This window comes from Arachis ipaensis, chromosome B4 (assembly GCF_059453495.1).
Source record: "Arachis ipaensis isolate K30076 ecotype BB chromosome B4, ASM5945349v1, whole genome shotgun sequence".
NCBI lineage: Eukaryota > Viridiplantae > Streptophyta > Magnoliopsida > Fabales > Fabaceae > Arachis > Arachis ipaensis.
In genome coordinates, this window is record NC_142439.1 from 12807478 (window position 1) to 12829044 (window position 21567).

General features: G+C 40.3%; 1 protein-coding gene and 1 pseudogene across 1 annotated transcript in view; both read left to right on the forward strand.

Annotated features, from left to right (window-relative positions):
- LOC107636081 (stilbene synthase 3-like) overlaps positions 1–21567 on the forward strand; it is a 61782-nt gene that overhangs the window by 40107 nt on the left and 108 nt on the right. The gene's annotated exons all lie outside the window — the stretch shown is intronic.
- Positions 8267–21487, forward strand: LOC148566691 (stilbene synthase 3-like; annotated as a pseudogene).

Sequence of the window (21567 nt, forward strand, 5' to 3'; positions counted from 1 at the left end):
AGAGATCCAAATGATGCGGTTCCAGTTGCGTTGGAAAGATAACGTCTGGGGCTTCAATTTGATATATAATATGTTATAGTTTCTTTGACGCTAGGCGACGCGACCGCGTGATCCATGCGGCCACGTCGCAGTGACGGAAATCCAGCGTGGCAAAATTCGAAACCAGCGAATTCTGGACTATTTCTGACCCAGTTTGCGGCCCAGAAAACACATATTAGAGGCTATAAAGTGGAGGAATGCATCCATTCATAGGAGGCTTCAATAATTCACAATTTTAGGAGTAGATGTAGTTTTTAGAGAGAGAGGTTCTCTCCTCTCTCTTAGGATTAGGATTTAGGATTTCTCTTAGTTTTAGGAGTAGCTCTCAATCCCAGGTTCTTTATTTTTATTTATTTTTCCAATTTAATTTATGAATTCCCATGTTATGATTTGAATATTTTATTTAATATAATTCGAAGTATTTCAGACTTATGATTGCTCTCTTTAATTTATTAATGCCGTGTGTTTATCCAAATTATTTTCATTCAAGTAGAATTTCTCCCCTTTTGGCTTTGGTTAAATAATTGGTGACTCTTGAGTTATCAAACTCATTGTTGATTGAAAATTGGAATTCTTCAAGAATTAATTCACCCACTTAACTTACCTTCATAGTTAGAGGTTAATAAAGTGGGAGAAAAATCCAATTCTCATTACAATTGATAAGGATAACTGGGATAGGACCTCCAGTCCTCATACCTTGCCAAGAGTTTATTTTATTATTATTATTTTATTTTACTTGTTACTTAACTAACTTTTTACCTTGATCCAAAACCCCCAATTTACAAACTCATAACCAATAATAAGAACATACCTCCCTGCAATTCCTTGAGAAGACGACCCGAGGTTTGAATACTCGGTTATCAATTTCAAAGGGGTTTGTTACTTGTGACAACCAAAACGTTTGTATGAAAGGACTTTTGAAGGTTTAGAAACTATACTTGCAACGAGGATTTATCCGCAAATTTCTAGACCACGCAAAAGTTCCTCTCATCAAAATGGCGCCGTTGCCGGGGAATTGCAAACGTGTGCCTTATTATTGGTTATTGTAAATATTTTATTTTGATTTTTGCTTGTTTATTTGTTTTTATTTTTGTTTTTATTTTTGCTTTTTTCTTAAGTTAAGAGGTTATTTGTTTTTATTTAGTTATTAAAAAAAATTTTCAAAAATTTGTTCTTAGTGTTCATCTTGATCTTCAAGTTGTTCTTCACGTTCATCTTGACCTTCAAGCTGTTCTTCGTTTTGATCTAAAAATTTGAAATTTGGTGTCATTTTATTGTTTTTCTCTTTCCTCATTAAATTCAAAAATATTTTTAATTAATTTTTTTTCGAGAAAAAAAATTCAGATTTTTATTTTTAAAATTTTTATCTTATCTTATCTTATTTCAAAAATCAAATTTCAAATTTCAAAAATTTCAAATTTCAAAAATTTAAAATTCAAATTTCAAAATTTAATTTTCAAATTCAAAATTTAAATAACCTTTTAATTTAAATTTTTTTATTTTTGTTTTTATTTTTTTATTTTCTACTATGAACTCTCACCCCTTTGGCTATGAGTCTGGTTACAATTATGTTGCAAGAAGAAGAAATTACAATGAGAACAGGCATCAAGGTTGGAACAATCAAAGATGGGAGGAGCCACAAGGATTTGATCAACTCTCATGGCAACAACCACCTCCAATGGACTATCAACAACCACCACCATATGCCTATGAACCCTTTCCTCAACACAACTTTGAACTACCACACTCACAAGCCAACTACCACCATTCACCTCCATATGACCCTAACCCTCAACCACCATACCAACCACCTTATGAGCCATATGAACCATATATAGAACCACCCCAATTCTAATCCAATCACTTCCAACCACCACCACTTTCTTTTGTAGCATGTCCAAGTCCGGCAACCCGAGAAGCAGAGGATCGCCTAAGGGAAACAGTAATTAAATTTCAGGCAACCGTTCAACAACTGGAGCAAGCATTAATTCAATGGGCTTCTAGATGCTCAAATATACAAGGGTCAGCCACAGCCCCATGTGAACAGTCTAACGAAGAGCGTAGCATGAAGGAGATACTAGAGGCTCTAGTGGACAAGACAGAGCATGAATTCATACTAGAACAAGTAGAAGAAGCTGCCATTGTTTAAGAAGAAGAGTTGGTTGAAGACTTAGGAGATGCAGAACCTCCATGGGAAAGTCAAGACATAGAGCCTCATTCCAAGACGGTTGAAATTGATGCTGAGGAGGGTGTACAACCTCCAAAGCATATCATAGTTGAAGACTTGGAAGAGGTTGATCAAGAGATGGAGATTCAAGAAGAAGAAGCACAACCTCCCATGCCCTTGAAAAGCAATGAAGAGGAGATTAAATTGGAAGAGAGCTACCAAGAGGAAGAGGTTGAAATTGAAGAAGTTTGCAAAGAGGTGGTAATTATCAGAGAAGAGCACAAGGGAGTGGAACTTGCAATTTCATTAAAAATACCTCCCCCTAAGTTGCCATCATCCTTCACAACATTCAAGTGGGTAAAATTCATATCACATAGCTTTCTAATCCCACTTGAATATGGGCTACTGGAGACGGATGGTCAACTTAGAGCTCTTTGTGGCATTAAGAGTAAGAGGAAGATGGCCAGTGGTAAGAAGTGTCCTGCAAGGTTCATTATGGTTGGAAGCTTTAAGTTTAAACGCAAAGGTTGGTGTAAAGCTCAACTGAATGGGTCTAGGAAGCTGTTTGGTCGCTGCAGTGAGAATTCAGATCACCTTTCACCCGGCTGGAAAAATGCAGATCGAGACAAAACAGGTGTAAAAGTAAAGTTCGGGATCCTGGAATCTGTTCTGGCAGTTGTCACCCCGGGAGCCTAAGAATCTGTTTGAAGCTTCTTAAGGGCTTTACATGCTTAGTTTGGGACCCCGGAGGTTACTGGAGATACAAACATTGGTGGAGATTCCTGGATGAATACAAGCATAAGCCACCATAACAGGGAGCTCACCAAATGTCCAACTTAAGGACTTTAACTAAAAGTGCTAGGTGGGAGACAACCCACCATGGTATAATCATTCCTTTCTCAATTTTAATTTTATTTAGTTTTGTTTGTTTTTGAAATTTTATTTTATTTTATTATATTGAACCTGGAGTTTTTCATCACATTCATATTAACACTGCATTCTGCATCTTTTCAGATTTAAAAAAAAAAAAGCGAGCACGCGACGCGACCGCATCAGCGACGCGTCCGCGTCGCAAGGAGATGAGAGAATAATAAATTGAACAGAGAGTTATGCAGGAACAGGGCTGGAGGCGCGCCATTAGCACAAATTGACTCCACGCGACCGCGTCGATGACGCGTCCGCGTCATTTGGAAAAATAGCCTCCCATGCGACCGCGTCACCCACGAGGCCGCGTGACCTGAAATCGGCGTAAAAAGGATGTATGGCAGAAAGTTGAGCTGGAGTTGGGCTGGACTCGTGCTGGAAGCCCAAGCCTCACCACGCGAACGCGTGCCCCATCCGTTCGCGTCATATCCCCAGGATGGCTACTCACGCGATCGCGTCGACCACGCGATCACGTCACCCAGAATTTTGGCAAAAAGAGTTCGAACAGAGAGTTGCGCGACCACGAGGCTGCACTCGCGCCAATCGCACAAAACAGGCCACGCGTCCGCATCACCTGACCTTATCGCGCACCACGCGACCGCGTCACTCATGCGACCGCGTCACAAGCGGCGCACAGAATATCCAGATCAGCCAAATTTCTTATCTTTTCTTCTCTAATCCTTATTTTTCTTATCCTTTCTTATTTCTTTCTTCTTCCTTTCTTATTTTCTTTCACCTTCATTTTATTTTTTCTTCATTTATTTGCATACTTCATTCATTGCATTATTTTCATGGGTGTTAGAAATTTATTTGGGTCATTATTTTCTATATTTTTGTGGATTATTAAAATGGTTTGACAATTATATATTACTTTTTAAAGGGTTGCTTGCATGTTCAATTTAATACTTTCGATAGCTTATTTACCATGCTTGCTATATATTTATGAAAAAAGCCCGTATGGCATTGAACACTATTTTAAATTATTCTACTACTAATGCATGTTGTTTTTCACAAAGTCCCTTTCACGTTTTATTGATTAAATATAATTGTTATTACAAACATGTTGATAGTCTGAAAGACTTGGTAATCTAATTTAGACATGAAATGCATGATCTATGCTACTCATGCCTTTGCCAACATGCCAATAACATCTTGCATTTAATTGTCAGTACATGCACTTGCTATATTTCCATTGATGACCATTTCACATGTAGTCATGACCATGTGCTAACGTCATTCTTCTTTATTGTGCATTGATTACCACCTTTCCCACTCTCTTCCTTGCTCTATCCCTTTAAATTCAAGTTACTTTCCTTTTTCCCTTTTCAGGATGGCCACCAAGAAGGGTAAAGAGAAAGCTACTCCCAAACCGCCGGCAAGGAAAGGAACAAAAAGAGCCCCAGCTGAGGACCCACAACCCCCCATCCACTTGCACATCTTAGCATGCACCAAGGACGGTGCAATCTTTAAGTGTGGGGAGGTCGACACCGATCTCCATGGGTTAGTTACCTTCTTCTCAACACCATTGTTTTATTTTCTTTGTTTGTTTGTTCATTGTTGCATTTGCATGATTGATTGCATATTTGTTTGATTTTTGCATATTTTACCACTTGGTTAAAGTAATATTTTCTTTTTCAAGAAACCTTTTAAAGTATTTCACTAATTTGAATAAAATTTTTGTTACACTTGTTTGAAGAAATATTATATTGGAACATGGTTTAGAGCTCGAACACACAAAACCTGTGAGATCTTTGAGCCTATTTGAATTGGTTGCATTTTACCAACCAATATTTTGTTTTAGTGTGTTTTTCTCTCTAAAATTGTGATCTTTGTCTTGCTTGATTTTATATTTTCATGGTTTGATGTATGCATGCACTTACATGATTGAGGCCTTTGTTTCACTGAGCTTACATACCCATATGGCCTTACCTTTCATTATCCTTTGCAAACCAATTTGAGCCTATTATACCCTTTGTTCCTTACTTTAGCACATCATTAACTCTAAGCGGAAAATAATATTGTCCTTAATTTGAATCCTTAGTTAGCTTAGACTAGTGAGAGTGCTCATAAATTAAGTGTGGGGAAGCGAATTTGGAAACAATTGGTTTGAGAATTGAGTATGTTAGAATTTTCTGAAAATGTGAAAAAAAAATGTTTAGGACATGATTCATGCATCCAATAATTTAATCATATGCATTGAGAAAAATAAAAGAAAAATAAAAATTATGTATAAAAAAAAAAGAGGAAAAAGAGCAAATAAGAAAAAGGGGACAAAATGCCCCAAAGTAAATGTTGAAAACAATGCATATGAATTGTACTTGAAATTAGAATGCATGAATATGTGGAAAACATGGTTGATGGATAGTTAGATTTTGTACTGTGATTACATGGATTGTTTAAGTTAGGTGGAAAGTTTAAGTTAATTAAGGATTCAGATTTTAGTCCACTTGGCCAAATACAATCCTACCTTAACCCTAACCCCATTACAACCCTTAAAAGACCTCTTGATATGTGTATTTGTGCATTAAAATTATGTTGATTGTTAGATGAAGAGCAAGCCTTAGAAAGCAAGGTTAGTAGAGAATTGAGAGAATCGAACCTTAAACACTTGAGTGACTAGAGTGTATACACTACCAGTGAGGGTTTGATGCTCAATTCCTTGTTCCCTGCTTTCATGAGCTATTTTCTTCTACAAGTCTATTTGTACTTCATTTTTTATGATTTGAATTAGTGAAATCCAGTTCATATTTATTCTTGGAGAACTTATTTACTCTTAACCAAGTAAGTAAAAGCATTTAGCATGTAGTTGCATTCATAGGTTGCATTTCATGCATTCTACCATTCCTCTTCATTTCTTTATAGCTTCTCTTGAGCTTAGCATGAGGACATGCTATTGTTTAAGTGTGGAGAGGTTGATAAACTACTATTTTATGGTTTATCTTGTGCTCAATTGAGTGGTTTTTATCTACTCTTTACCCACTTATTCATATTATTTGCATGGTTTTACATTTGCCTTCCTAATTATGTGCTTTGATTGAAAATATGCTTCTTTGATCTTATATTTGCTTATTATTAATCCTCTCTTATTACCATTAGATGCCTTGATATGTGTGTTAAGTGTTTTCAGATATTATAAGGCAGGAATGGCTTGGAGGATGGGAAGAAAGCATGCAAAAGTGGAAGGAATGCAAGAAGATTGGAGAAATTGCTAAGCTGTCCAGCCTGACCTCTCTGCACTCAAATGGCTATAACTTTAGCTACAGAGGTCCAAACGATGCGGTTCCAATTGTGTTGGAAAGATAACGTCTGGGGCTTTGATTTGATATATAATATGTTATAGTTTCCCTGAAGCTAGGCGACGCGACCGCGTGATCCATGCGGCCGCGTCGCAGTGACGGAAATCCAGCGTGGCAAAATTCGAAACCAGCGAATTCTGGACTGTTTCTGACCCAGTTTGCGGCCCATAAAACACATATTAGAGGCTATAAAGTGGAGGAATGCATCCATTCATAGGAGGCTTCAATAATTCACAATTTTAGGAGTAGATGTAGTTTTTAGAGAGAGAGGTTCTCTCCTCTCTCTTAGGATTAGGATTTAGGATTTCTCTTAGTTTTAGGAGTAGCTCTTAATCCCAGGTTCTTTATTTTTATTTATTTTTCCAATTTAATTTATGAATTCCCATGTTATGATTTGAACATTTTATTTAATATAATTTGAAGTATTTCAGATTTATGATTGCTCTCTTTAATTTATTAATGCTCTGTGTTTATCCAAATTATTTTCATTCAAGTAGAATTTCTCCCCTTTTGGCTTTGGTTAAATAATTGGTGACTCTTGAGTTATCAAACTCATTGTTGATTGAAAATTGGAATTTTTCAAGAATTAATTCACCCACTTAACTTACCTTCATAGTTAGAGGTTAATAAAGTGGGAGAAAAATCCAATTCTCATTACAATTAATAAGGATAACTGGGATAGGACCTCCAGTCCTCATACCTTGCCAAGAGTTTATTTTATTATTATTATTTTATTTTACTTGTTACTTAACTAACTTTTTACCTTGATCCAAAACCCCCAATTTACAAACTCATAACCAATAATAAGAACATACCTCCCTGCAATTCCTTGAGAAGACGACCCGAGGTTTGAATACTCGGTTATCAATTTCAAAGGGGTTTGTTACTTATGACAACCAAAACGTTTGTATGAAAGGACTTTTGAAGGTTTAGAAACTATACTTGCAACGAGGATTTATCCGCAAATTTCTAGACCACGCAAAAGTTCCTCTCATCACATTGCTCAACTTAAAGGCGGATACATCAAAGGCAATAGAACAAAGCATATTTCTCTCAAATTCTTCTTCACTCATAATCTTCAAAATCAAGGGACAATTGATGTCCAACAGATCCGTTCAAGTGACAATCTGGCAGATTTATTCACAAAGTCACTCCCAAAATTCTCCTTTGAAAGATTGGTATATGAGATTGGGATGCGCCGATTTCGAGACATTAAATGATGTCGGCAAGAGGGGGAGACTGTACTCTTTTTTCCTTAGTCAGGTTTTTTTTCAATTGGATTTTTCTTGACAAGGTTTTTAATGAGGTAGTCCCCATCACAAAGGATATTGTACTCTTTTTCCTTCACTAAGGTTTTTTCCCACTGGGTTTTTCTTTAGTAAGGTTTTAATGAGGCAATAATCCTAAATGGTCATCCAAGGGGGAGTGTTGTGATAAGAATGCTTTATCACATCTTATGTGGATGCCCATTCTCAAGGATGATTGTATTTAATATATTTTGAAAAAGTAAAGCCTTGCACATGTATAAATAGGGGCATAGACTGAGGCTTTTTACACAACAACAAGAAGCAATAAAATACTCTCTCTCTCTCTTTTACGTTGCAATACTTCTTTCTCTCCTTTATATTTCTTAATTTTTGTTACCTCTTCTTTATTTATTTATTTAGTTATTTTATAACACATTCCACATATGGCCCTACTCTCATTCATATAAATATCCCCCTCTCCCATGCCTAAATATTCATCCAAATATCTTTGTTATTACAAAGATAAGCTTTGCCATCCCAGAGAACATATCTAAGCTTTGCTATTCCGACCCAAACAACACAGCTAAGAAAATATGGTTGTCGTGAGTGAGATCCGCAAGGTTCAAAGGACAGAAGGCCCTGCAAATGTATTGGCGATTGGCATAGCAAATCCATCAAATTGTGTTGATCAAAATACATATGCAGATTATTATTTTAGAGTAACCAATAGCGAGCACATTATCGAACTCAAAAAGAAGTTTCAACGTATTTGTATGTATTCTCATTAAGCATTTTAATTTTTTTTATATAATATTTGTAAGACCCGGTTAATTAACGACTAATTAACCCATAAATGAGAATTTATTCTAGAAAGCCAAAAATGTTATTTTTATGGCTAAATGTGATAGAGGAGATTGGGACGAGAATTTCGGTACCAATTTTATAGAAATCGGACCAAGATTGGACCGAACGGGCCAAACCGGACCAACCGGACCCAAAGTGGGCCCTTGGCCCAACATAACTAAACCAAAACCCTAGTTTTCAGCACTCTCTCTCCTCACAATACACTCAAACACGCTGAAATGGTGGAGGGGAAGGGAAGAACTCTCTCTCAAGTTCTATCTCTCACTTGATCTTCAAACCACCATAACTTTTGATCTAGAGCTCCGATTGTCGCTCCGTTTGCGGCCACGCGTTCACCGCGGAGAGCTCTACAAAACCCATACAACTAATCTTGAGGTAAGTCACGTGTTTCTGTCGAAATTCCAGCCCTTATTTTCGAGTTTCATGGGTAAAATGTTGAGATTTTGGGTTCTTTGATGTTATAGGACCCAACTTTCTTGAAGGAGAAGGTTAATCTTGTCTCCTTGGACCTTGGGTGTGGTAAGATTCTCAACCCTAGTGTGATTTTGTTGTTCTATGATGTTTGGGTTTTGAGATGTTGTGTATGAGTATGATGGTTGTGGCTTAGGTTGTGTATGTGTGGGTATTGGAGCTTGATTGGTGACTTTGAAAAGCTTGGAAAGGGTTTGGTGGTGAAAAATCTGTTCTTGGAGGTGTTGAGGCCTTGAGAGCTTGTGGATAAGTGGTTTGGAAGTGCTCCGGGGGAGCTTGGGAAAATCGGCTAAGGTATGGTTTCAGTTTCCCGTATCTAATATGTAATGTGGTAGGAAATACTTAGGCTAGAGGCCCTAAGATAGGCATTGAATTGTTGATGTTGTTGAATGATTGAGATATATGATGTGGTCATATATGTGATGATGATTATTAATGCCTTAGTGGTATGATGTATGAGAAATATGCATGTTGTGATATATATACTTGATGACTGGTTATGGTTGAATTGTGGGTTGAACCATGTTGATGGTGAGTATGATGTTGATTGTGTACAATAATAATTTATTGGAATTGGTGTTGTTGAGAATCGGCATGAGGAATAGTATATGATATGTCAATGTGTTTGAGTTTGAGCCACTTGGGTGAAGTGGGGTAAAATGATGAGATAGTGATTTTGGTAATTTGTGGTAATGTGTCAATGTGTGAGTTGAGGAGGCTTGATGTTGAATTTGATATATTTTGATTGATTTCAAAGAAACGGGATGAACTTGGCATGTTTTGATTGGTTTTGAAAAGAGTTGGAAATGGCTTGTTTTGAAATTGGCACTTTGTGGTTTTGTATGAAAATATGGTTTTTGGGCACACTTTGGCGGGACATAACTTGGACTACGGATCTCCGTTTTGTACCAAATCTGTTTAGAAATGAAATTGGATCCGGGATGTCCATGCCGTTCAAAGAACGGGTGAAAGACGATTTAAAATGAGGAAGTTATGTCCGTTGGAAGATTGGGGTTTAAATCTGTGAATTCTGCAGCTTTTAACTTAGAAAATTTTTAGCAGAATGACCCCTTGCGCGTGGGCGTACCTGGCGCGTACGCGCCGATCTTCCAGAAAGCGCCATCCACGCGTGCGCGTGATGTGCGCGGGCGCGCCGATTGTGCTGTACCCAATGCCCAGCCATTTTCCAGAGAGTTATGCCAGAACTGTGCCAGTGTTGTGCCTGGGGCACGAGAACACCCGCGCGTACGCGTGGTTGGCGCGTGCGCGTCGATTGGCAAATCTTTAATCCACGCGTTAGCGTGCATGACGCTTGCGCGTCGATGAGTTTTTGAGGCCATCCACGCGTACGCGTGGAGTGCGCGTACGCGTGGCCCTGTTTTCATCCCAAAGTTGATTTTTGAGTTTTAAAAGCCAAATCTCATACTTCTAAGCCTCCGATCTCACCATTTATGTCTTAAATCATTATGACATGCCTAGCTATTAAAAAGGGGCTAGTGAATGAGGTAACTTGCGAGTGAAGCAAGGGAAAAATGAATGATCAATGAGGATCAAGATGATTATGTGAGATGCGGAGGATGGTGGTGGAAGTGCTTGTTAAGCCATGGGCCGAAAGGCTGTAATTGCTAATGAAACGGCTGGTTATGGATTTAACCGTGAGCCGGAAAGGCTGTGTATAATATGAATATTGGCTGGTTCTGGACTGAACCGTGAGCCGGATGGCTGATATGGATGTTGATCCATGGATGAGAATTTATGCATGCTTATGCTGAATTATTGATAATTGAGATTTGCACTTCCACTATCAGAGGCACGAGATCCCTGGGAGGAAGCAGTGGCTAGCTACCACGTGCTCCAGGTGGAGGCTCGAGACTCTGTTGACCCTATGTCGTAAGTGTGGCCGGGCACTGTGAAAGACCCGGATGAGCTCGCCCCCGAAATATTCACCAGTGAGGGTGATAGATATGGATCATGTTTATGATCAAGTTTATAACGAGTATAACTCGAGTTGGGGATGCGCGACAGAGGGACAGTCCAATGGTTAGCTACCAGGACTTGTCGGGTTGGCTCTATAACCGACAGATGATATCATCAGCCACTAGGGACAGGCATTCATCATATGCATACTATGTGAATTGTTTGAGATTGCCTATTTGACTGCATATTACTTGCTAATTGTCTAAATGTCTTAACTGCTCCTATTTGTATATTCTTTGTCTGATATAATTGTGTTTGCTATTATATACTCCTGCTGGTGGTTGGGAGGTTTGAAGGAATTGGAAAGGGAAGTATTAGTTAGACTGAAGAATCTTTAGTCAGATACCCTTATATGGTTTAGCTTGTTTATAAGCTTTGATATTATCTGGAGGAAGTTCTAGGATTGCCTTTGGCTTTCCTCTATTATTATGTATTATATATGTGGAAGCTGTTACCGTGCTGGGGACCTCTGGTTCTCACCCATGCGGATTTTGTGGTTTTCAGATGCAGGACGCGAGGCTTCTCGTTGAGGCATGCTGGAGACTTCTGGATTAGCGAAGATCTTTGTTCTCGGGGCTCTGTTTTGGTTTATATATCTTGTTTAGATACTTTTATCTCCATTAAATAATACAAACTGTGATGACTCCTTCTAGAGGGGATTTTTGGAGAATAGGTTTTCTGTATTTGTGTCCTTTTGGGTTTCCTTTGGGGTTTCCTTATTTTATTATATGTATATATTGCTATGCTCGGACCGGTTATCTTCGCAACCGGATTTTGAGTCTTGATATTCCTATTTTTGACACTCTTTTGTATATATATGATCTTGCGTTAGCTTGTCCCTGTTTGTTACGTTATCGATCAGAGTGTTGCGTTTTCGAGTTACGGTTTTTGTTTACCCCTTTTTCTACAAAGGCTCCTAGTTATAATCAATTATTCATACTACTATACGTACTAAATTTTTGTTTTAGAGGTCGTAATACCTTGCCATCTCTGTCTTATGACTTAAGCATAAGACTCTGTATGGTAGGGTGTTACATTATGGTATCAGAGCAGTTCGTTCCTGTAGAGCCTGAGGAATGGACTGACTATGCTTCTGTGCATTCTCTGTATGTGTGTTATGTGCTGTTAGTATATCAGCTTGATATAATGGGCATAAACGTTCATGAGTATGCATTTGGGACTTTGAAGCACTAGACTTCCGATATTGAGACTGATCAACTTAATATCGATTGTTGGGTGTGTATAGGAACCAGATGGCGCCTCGTGGACGCGGTAGAGGTAGTGTGAGAGGTCGTACGAATGCTCTTGCACCGGATAATAACCCTAATGACCCGGTGAACTTTATGACTGCGTTGGAGAATATGGCTGCTGCTATGCAAGCCACTGCTGAGGCTCTTGGTCAATAGATGAATAACCATGGTAATGACGGAGGTGGAGTTCAAGGCCCGATGACACTGGCAAACTTTTTGAAGGTTAATCCCCCGAAGTTCAAGGGAACTACTAGCCCGACTGAGGCCGATACATAGTTTCAGGCTATGGAACGAGCACTGCAAGCGCAGGTGGTGCCTGAAGGACAGCATGTTGAGTTTGCTACCTATTTGCTCACTGGTGAAGTGTCGCATTGGTGGCAGGGTATCCGACGCCTCCTGCAGCAGGGTGATGACTATATCACCTGGGATGTCTTCCAAGAGGAGTTCTATAAGAAGTACTTTCCGACTTCTGCTAGGACAGCCAATGAGCTTGAATTGTTGCAGCTAAAGCAGGGTGCTATGTCCGTATCTGAGTATACTGACAAGTTTGAGGAGCTGTTCAGATTCTCTCGTATGTGTCAAGGGACTCCGGTGGAATATGAGGAATGGAAGTGTGTTAAGTACGAAGGAGGACTCTGGAGCGATATTTTCAGTTCAGTGGGACCAATGGAGATTAGGACTTTCTCCGAATTGGTGAACAAGTGTAGGGTTGCTGAAGAGTGTGTGAAGAGGGCAGTCGTTGAGAAAGGAAGTCACAAAGGATCATTTCCACAGAACCGAGGGAAGAGCTTTGCACCTAGAGGTCCACCCTTCAAGAGGGGAGGTTCTTTTAGGAGGCCCAACAACAAAAACTCCCAAGGGAAAAGGTTTGGGAAGCAGCCTCAGAATGATCAAGCTTGTACTAGGTGTGGAAGTCACCATCCGGGAGTACCATGCAAGGCCGGATGGGGTTTGTGCTACAATTGTGGAAAGGCGGGGCATAAAGCCGCAAGTTGTCCAGAGAAGCAAAAGCAAGGTGCTGGGAAAGCACAACAGACTGGTCGGGTGTTCATCACCTCAGCTATGGGTGCAGAAGGATCTGAGACACTCATTCGAGGTAACTGTGAAATGGCTGGTCAAACTTTAAATGCTTTATTTGATTCGGGAACATCGCATTCATTTATTGCATTTGAGAAAGCCCATGAATTAGGATTGAAGATCGTAACCTTAGGTTATGACTTAAAAGTGTATAATGCTACCCATGAAGCCATGGTAACTAGACTAGGATGCCCGAAAGTTTCGTTTAGGTTCAAGCAGTGTGATTTTGTCCATAATCTAATCTGCTTACCGATGATCGGTCTTGATCTTATCTTGGGATTGGACTGGTTATCCGAAAACCATGTCCTGCTTGATTGTTCTACCAAGTCGGTGTACTTTATGCCGGAGGATACAGAAGGGCCGGTTGTGGTGAATAATTATTACTTGAATTCAATGATGGTGAACTGTTCTGGAACCGAATGTCAGGGTATCCTGTTGTTAACCGCGGGTGTTTCGGGTGATGATCAAAGGTTAGATCAGATTCCGGTAGTGTGTGAGTTTCCGGAAGTGTTTCCCGATGATATTGAGGAATTTCCACCTAACCGAGAGGTCGAGTTTGCTATTGAATTGGTGCCTGGGGCGGGACCAATCTCAAGTGCTCCTTATAGGATGTCACCGTTAGAGATGGCCGAGCTAAAGTCTCAGTTAGAGGAATTGTTGGGTAAGAACTTTATTCGACCAAGTGTATCCCCGTGGGGTGCTCCAGTGTTACTGGTAAAGAAGAAAGATGGAAGTATGCGACTCTGCGTGGATTACAGGCAGCTGAACAAGGTCACCATAAAGAATAAGTACCCATTGCCGAGGATTGATGATCTCATGGATCAGTTACAAGGAGCTGGGGTTTTCTCCAAGATCGATTTGGGATCCGATTATCACCAGATAAGGGTGAAGGGTGAGGATATCCCTAAGACCGCTTTCAGGACTCGTTATGGTCATTACGAGTATACTGTAATGTCTTTTGGTTTGACGAACGCTCCTGTAGTGTTTATGGATTACATGAATAGAGTATTCCGTCCGTTTCTGGATAAATTCGTTGTTGTCTTCATTGACGATATACTAATTTACTCCAAGACTGAAGAAGAGCATGCGGAACACTTGCGGACCGTGTTGTAGATTTTAAAGGAGAAGAAACTCTATTCGAAACTGTCTAAGTGTGAGTTTTGGAAGAGTGAGGTAAAGTTTTTGGGTCACGTGGTGAGTAAGAAGGGAATAGCCGTAGATCCAACTAAGGTGGAGGCTGTGATGGATTGGAAGCAACCAACCACAGTAACTGAGATAAGGAGTTTTCTGGGTTTAGCTGGCTATTACCGAAGGTTCATCAAAGGCTTTTCGCAATTAGCTTTGCCGTTGACAAAGTTAACTCGCAAAGACACTCCGTTTGTTTGGACTCCTGAGTGCGAGGAGAGCTTTCAGACATTGAAGAAAAAGTTGACCACTGCACCTGTGTTAGTGTTACCTGAGCCGAATGAGCCATTTGAGGTGTATTGTGACGCCTCATTGAAGGGTCTAGGGTGCGTGCTGATGCAGCACCATAATGTGGTGGCGTATGCCTCACGACAGTTGAGACCTCATGAAGTTAGTTACCCTACGCACAATTTGGAACTCGCTGCGGTTGTGTTTGCCTTGAAGGTGTGGAGGCATTATCTCTATGGGGTTAAGTTCCAAGTTTTCTCTGATCATAAGAGCTTGAAGTATCTCTTTGATCAGAAAGAGCTTAATATGAGGCAGAGAAGGTGGATGGAATTGTTGAAGGACTACGACTTTGAGTTAAATTACCATCCTGGAAAGGCGAATATAGTGGCGGATGCGTTAAGTCGAAAGTCGTTATATGCGTCTTGGATGATGCTTCAAGAGGAGAAGTTGCTCAAGGGATTCGAGAGTCTAAAAATTGGTGCTCGAGAAGTATCTGGAACCTTGTGTTTGAGCCGATTAGAAATCTCGAGTGACTTTAAGTCCAAACTCCTAAAGGCTCATGAAAATGATGAAGCGTTATGGAAGGTGTTACCGGCTATCGAGCAAGGAAAACAGTGGAGAGTGTCGGAAGAAAAAGATGGGTTATGGAGATTCAAGGGTAGGATCATTATGCCGGATGTTGGCACTTTGAGGCAAGATATCTTAAAGGAGGCACACAAAAGCGGATTCTCCATTCACCCGGGAAGTACTAAGATGTACCATGATTTAAAGGCGATGTTTTGGTGGCCGGGTATGAAGAATGATGTGGCGGAATATGTTTCAAAGTGCTTAACTTGTCAAAAGGTAAAGATTGAACATCAAAGACCTTCCGGGATGTTGCAACCCTTAGAGGTTCCGCAATGGAAGTGGGAAAGTATTGCAATGGACTTTGTGTCGGGATTGCCAAGGACTAGGACTGGTTTTGATGCTATCTGGGTGATTGTGGACCGACTGACCAAGTCAGCTCACTTTTTGCCCATTCGGATGACTTACACCCTTGAGGAGTTAGCACGGTTATACATAAAGGAAATTGTGAGACTTCATGGTGTACCTGCTACTATAATCTCTGATAGAGATCCTCGTTTTACTTCGAGATTCTGGGGTGTATTTCAGAAAGCTTTTGGAACCCGATTAAGCTTGAGTACAGCTTACCATCCTCAAACAGATGGTCAATCCGAGAGGACGATCCAAACACTAGAGGATATGTTGAGAGCTTATGTTTTGGACCAACCGGCGAGTTGGGATCGGTATATGCCGTTAGTGGAGTTTGCATACAATAATAGTTACCATGCGAGCATCGGAATGGCTCCGTATGAGACATTGTATGGGAGGAAATGTCAATCTCCTCTATGTTGGTATGAAGCTGGAGAGAAAGGCTTGTTGGGGCCAGAGATGATAGCTGAGACCACTGAACAAGTCAAGAAAATCCGAGATAGGATGCTTACGGCGCAGAGTCGTTAGAAGAGTTACGCCGATCAGAGGCGGAAGCCCTTGGAATTTGAGGCAGGAGATCATGTTTTCCTTAAGGTTACTCCGACCACAGGAGTAGGTAGAGCGATTAAAGCAAAGAAGTTGAATCCTCGATACATTGGTCCATTTCAGATCCTGGAGAGGATTGGACCGGTGGCGTATCGGGTGGCTCTACCACCTCATCTTTTGAACCTGCATGATGTGTTTCACGTGTCGCAGCTTTGGAAGTACACTCCTGATGCTAGCCATGTGTTAGAACCCGAATTGGTTCAGTTAAGGGAAGATATGACGCTTCCAGTGGCTCCAGTCAGAATCGATGATACTAGTATCAAACGGTTGCGTGGAAAAGAGGTTTCATTAGTCAAAGTGGCATGGAGTCGAGGCGGTGTTGAGGAACACACTTGGGAACTTGAGTCGGAGATGCGTACGGATTATCCGCACTTATTCTCAGGTAATTTGATTTGAATTTTGTGGGCAAAATTCCCAATTAGGTGGGTAGAATGTAAGACCCGGTTAATTAACGACTAATTAACCCATAAATGAGAATTTATTCTAGAAAGCCAAAAATGTTATTTTTATGGCTAAATGTGATAGAGGAGATTGGGACGAGAATTTCGGTACCAATTTTATAGAAATCGGACCAAGATTGGACCGAACGGGCCAAACCGGACCAACCGGACCCAAAGTGGGCCCTTGGCCCAACATAACTAAACCAAAACCCTAGTTTTCAGCACTCTCTCTCCTCACAATACACTCAAACACGCTGAAATGGTGGAGGGGAAGGGAAGAACTCTCTCTCAAGTTCTATCTCTCACTTGATCTTCAAACCACCATAACTTTTGATCTAGAGCTCCGATTGTCGCTCCGTTTGCGGCCACGCGTTCACCGCGGAGAGCTCTACAAAACCCATACAACTAATCTTGAGGTAAGTCACGTGTTTCTGTTCGAAATTCCAGCCCTTATTTTCGAGTTTCATGGGTAAAATGTTGAGATTTTGGGTTCTTTGATGTTATAGGACCCAACTTTCTTGAAGGAGAAGGTTAATCTTGTCTCCTTGGACCTTGGGTGTGGTAAGATTCTCAACCCTAGTGTGATTTTGTTGTTCTATGATGTTTGGGTTTTGAGATGTTGTGTATGAGTATGATGGTTGTGGCTTAGGTTGTGTATGTGTGGGTATTGGAGCTTGATTGGTGACTTTGAAAAGGTTGGAAAGGGTTTGGTGGTGAAAAATCTGTTCTTGGAGGTGTTGAGGCCTTGAGAGCTTGTGGATAAGTGGTTTGGAAGTGCTCCGGGGGAGCTTGGGAAAATCGGCTAAGGTATGGTTTCAGTTTCCCGTATCTAATATGTAATGTGGTAGGAAATACTTAGGCTAGAGGCCCTAAGATAGGCATTGAATTGTTGATGTTGTTGAATGATTGAGATATATGATGTGGTCATATATGTGATGATGATTATTAATGCCTTAGTGGTATGATGTATGAGAAATATGCATGTTGTGATATATATACTTGATGACTGGTTATGGTTGAATTGTGGGTTGAACCATGTTGATGGTGAGTATGATGTTGATTGTGTACAATAATAATTTATTGGAATTGGTGTTGTTGAGAATCGGCATGAGGAATAGTATATGATATGTCAATGTGTTTGAGTTTGAGCCACTTGGGTGAAGTGGGGTAAAATGATGAGATAGTGATTTTGGTAATTTGTGGTAATGTGTCAATGTGTGAGTTGAGGAGGCTTGATGTTGAATTTGATATATTTTGATTGATTTCAAAGAAACGGGATGAACTTGGCATGTTTTGATTGGTTTTGAAAAGAGTTGGAAATGGCTTGTTTTGAAATTGGCACTTTGTGGTTTTGTATGAAAATATGGTTTTTGGGCACACTTTGGCGGGACATAACTTGGACTACGGATCTCCGTTTTGTACCAAATCTGTTTAGAAATGAAATTGGATCCGGGATGTCCATGCCGTTCAAAGAACGGGTGAAAGACGATTTAAAATGAGGAAGTTATGTCCGTTGGAAGATTGGGGTTTAAATCTGTGAATTCTGCAGCTTTTAACTTAGAAAATTTTTAGCAGAATGACCCCTTGCGCGTGGGCGTACCTGGCGCGTACGCGCCGATCTTCCAGAAAGCGCCATCCACGCGTGCGCGTGATGTGCGCGGGCGCGCCGATTGTGCTGTACCCAATGCCCAGCCATTTTCCAGAGAGTTATGCCAGAACTGTGCCAGTGTTGTGCCTGGGGCACGAGAACACCCGCGCGTACGCGTGGTTGGCGCGTGCGCGTCGATTGGCAAATCTTTAATCCACGCGTTAGCGTGCATGACGCTTGCGCGTCGATGAGTTTTTGAGGCCATCCACGCGTACGCGTGGAGTGCGCGTACGCGTGGCCCTGTTTTCATCCCAAAGTTGATTTTTGAGTTTTAAAAGCCAAATCTCATACTTCTAAGCCTCCGATCTCACCATTTATGTCTTAAATCATTATGACATGCCTAGCTATTAAAAAGGGGCTAGTGAATGAGGTAACTTGCGAGTGAAGCAAGGGAAAAATGAATGATCAATGAGGATCAAGATGATTATGTGAGATGCGGAGGATGGTGGTGGAAGTGCTTGTTAAGCCATGGGCCGAAAGGCTGTAATTGCTAATGAAACGGCTGGTTATGGATTTAACCGTGAGCCGGAAAGGCTGTGTATAATATGAATATTGGCTGGTTCTGGACTGAACCGTGAGCCGGATGGCTGATATGGATGTTGATCCATGGATGAGAATTTATGCATGCTTATGCTGAATTATTGATAATTGAGATTTGCACTTCCACTATCAGAGGCACGAGATCCCTGGGAGGAAGCAGTGGCTAGCCACCACGTGCTCCAGGTGGAGGCTCGAGACTCTGTTGACCCTATGTCGTAAGTGTGGCCGGGCACTGTGAAAGACCCGGATGAGCTCGCCCCCGAAATATTCACCAGTGAGGGTGATAGATATGGATCATGTTTATGATCAAGTTTATAACGAGTATAACTCGAGTTGGGGATGCGCGACAGAGGGACAGTCCAATGGTTAGCTACCAGGACTTGTCGGGTTGGCTCTATAACCGACAGATGATATCATCAGCCACTAGGGACAGGCATTCATCATATGCATACTATGTGAATTGTTTGAGATTGCCTATTTGACTGCATATTACTTGCTAATTGTCTAAATGTCTTAACTGCTCCTATTTGTATATTCTTTGTCTGATATAATTGTGTTTGCTATTATATACTCCTGCTGGTGGTTGGGAGGTTTGAAGGAATTGGAAAGGGAAGTATTAGTTAGACTGAAGAATCTTTAGTCAGATACCCTTATATGGTTTAGCTTGTTTATAAGCTTTGATATTATCTGGAGGAAGTTCTAGGATTGCCTTTGGCTTTCCTCTATTATTATGTATTATATATGTGGAAGCTGTTACCGTGCTGGGGACCTCTGGTTCTCACCCATGCGGATTTTGTGGTTTTCAGATGCAGGACGCGAGGCTTCTCGTTGAGGCATGCTGGAGACTTCTGGATTAGCGAAGATCTTTGTTCTCGGGGCTCTGTTTTGGTTTATATATCTTGTTTAGATACTTTTATCTCCATTAAATAATACAAACTGTGATGACTCCTTCTAGAGGGGATTTTTGGAGAATAGGTTTTCTGTATTTGTGTCCTTTTGGGTTTCCTTTGGGGTTTCCTTATTTTATTATATGTATATATTGCTATGCTCGGACCGGTTATCTTCGCAACCGGATTTTGAGTCTTGATATTCCTATTTTTGACACTCTTTTGTATATATATGATCTTGCGTTAGCTTGTCCCTGTTTGTTACGTTATCGATCAGAGTGTTGCGTTTTCGAGTTACGGTTTTTGTTTACCCCTTTTTCTACAAAGGCTCCTAGTTATAATCAATTATTCATACTACTATACGTACTAAATTTTTGTTTTAGAGGTCGTAATACCTTGCCATCTCTGTCTTATGACTTAAGCATAAGACTCTGTATGGTAGGGTGTTACAATATTTATCAAGTAAAATTCATTGTTTACTTTCACGAATAAAAATATTTGAAAATAGAAAAAAAATACTTCTTGTATAAGTGACATAATTTTTGTATTTGGCTAATAACTTGTGCTGATCCGAATTTAAAATGCCAAAATCTAAGTCTTTTTTTAGTATATAAGTAGATAATTTTTTTAACATATCTAGGGTATTGATGGATTTGAAGTACATATCATTTTTAGGTGAGAAAATAATGATCAAGAACAAACATATGTACTTAACAGAAGAGATATTGAAAGAGAATCCTAACATGTGCGCATACAAGGCATCGTCGTTAGATGCAAGGGAAGATATGCTGATCAGAGAAGTACCAAGGCTTGGAAAAGAGGCTACAACTAAGGGCATCAAAGAATGGGGGCCAGCCAAAGTCTAAGATCACACATTTGATCCTCTGCACCACCAGTGGTGTTGCGTTACCTGGTGTTGATTACGAACTTATCGTACTCTTAGGCCTCGACCCATGCGTCAAGAGATACATGATGTACCACCAAGGCTGTTTCACCGGTGGCATGGTCCTTCGTTTGGCTAAGGACTTGGCCGAAAACAACAAGGATGCCCGTGTGCTTATTGTTTGTTCTGAGAATACATCAATTATTTTTCATGGTCCTAGTGAGACAGACATAGATAGTCTTGTAGCGCAAGCATTGTTTTCTGATGGAGCTGCTGCGATTATCATTGGTTCTGATCATGTTCCACAGGTTGAGAAGCCTATCTTTGAGCTTGTTTCAACTGATCAAAAACTTATCCCTAATAGCCAAGGAGCCATCGGTGGTCTCCTTCGTGAAGTCGAGCTTACATTCTATCTTAATAAAAGTGTTCCTAATATTATTTCACAAAACATCAACGACGCACTTAGTAAAGCTTTTGATCCATTGGGTATATCTGATTATAACTCAATATTTTGGATTGCACACCCTGGTGGACGTGCAATTCTGGACCAGATTGAACAAAAAGTGAACTTAAAGCCAGAGAAGATGAAAGCCACTAGAGATGTACTTAGCAATTATGGTAACATGTCAAGTGCATGTGTATTTTTTTATTATGGATTTGATGAGGAAGAAGTCCCTTGAAGAAGGACTTAAAACTACCGGAGAAGGACTTGATTGGGGTGTACTTTTTGGCGTTGGTCTTGGTCTCACTATTGAAACCGTTGTTCTTCGCAGCGTAGCCATATGAATGTATGATGCATTTAATTATATATATATATGTTATCTTCTAATAATATTTTTTTCTCAAGAATAAGTCCCCGGTGTGCA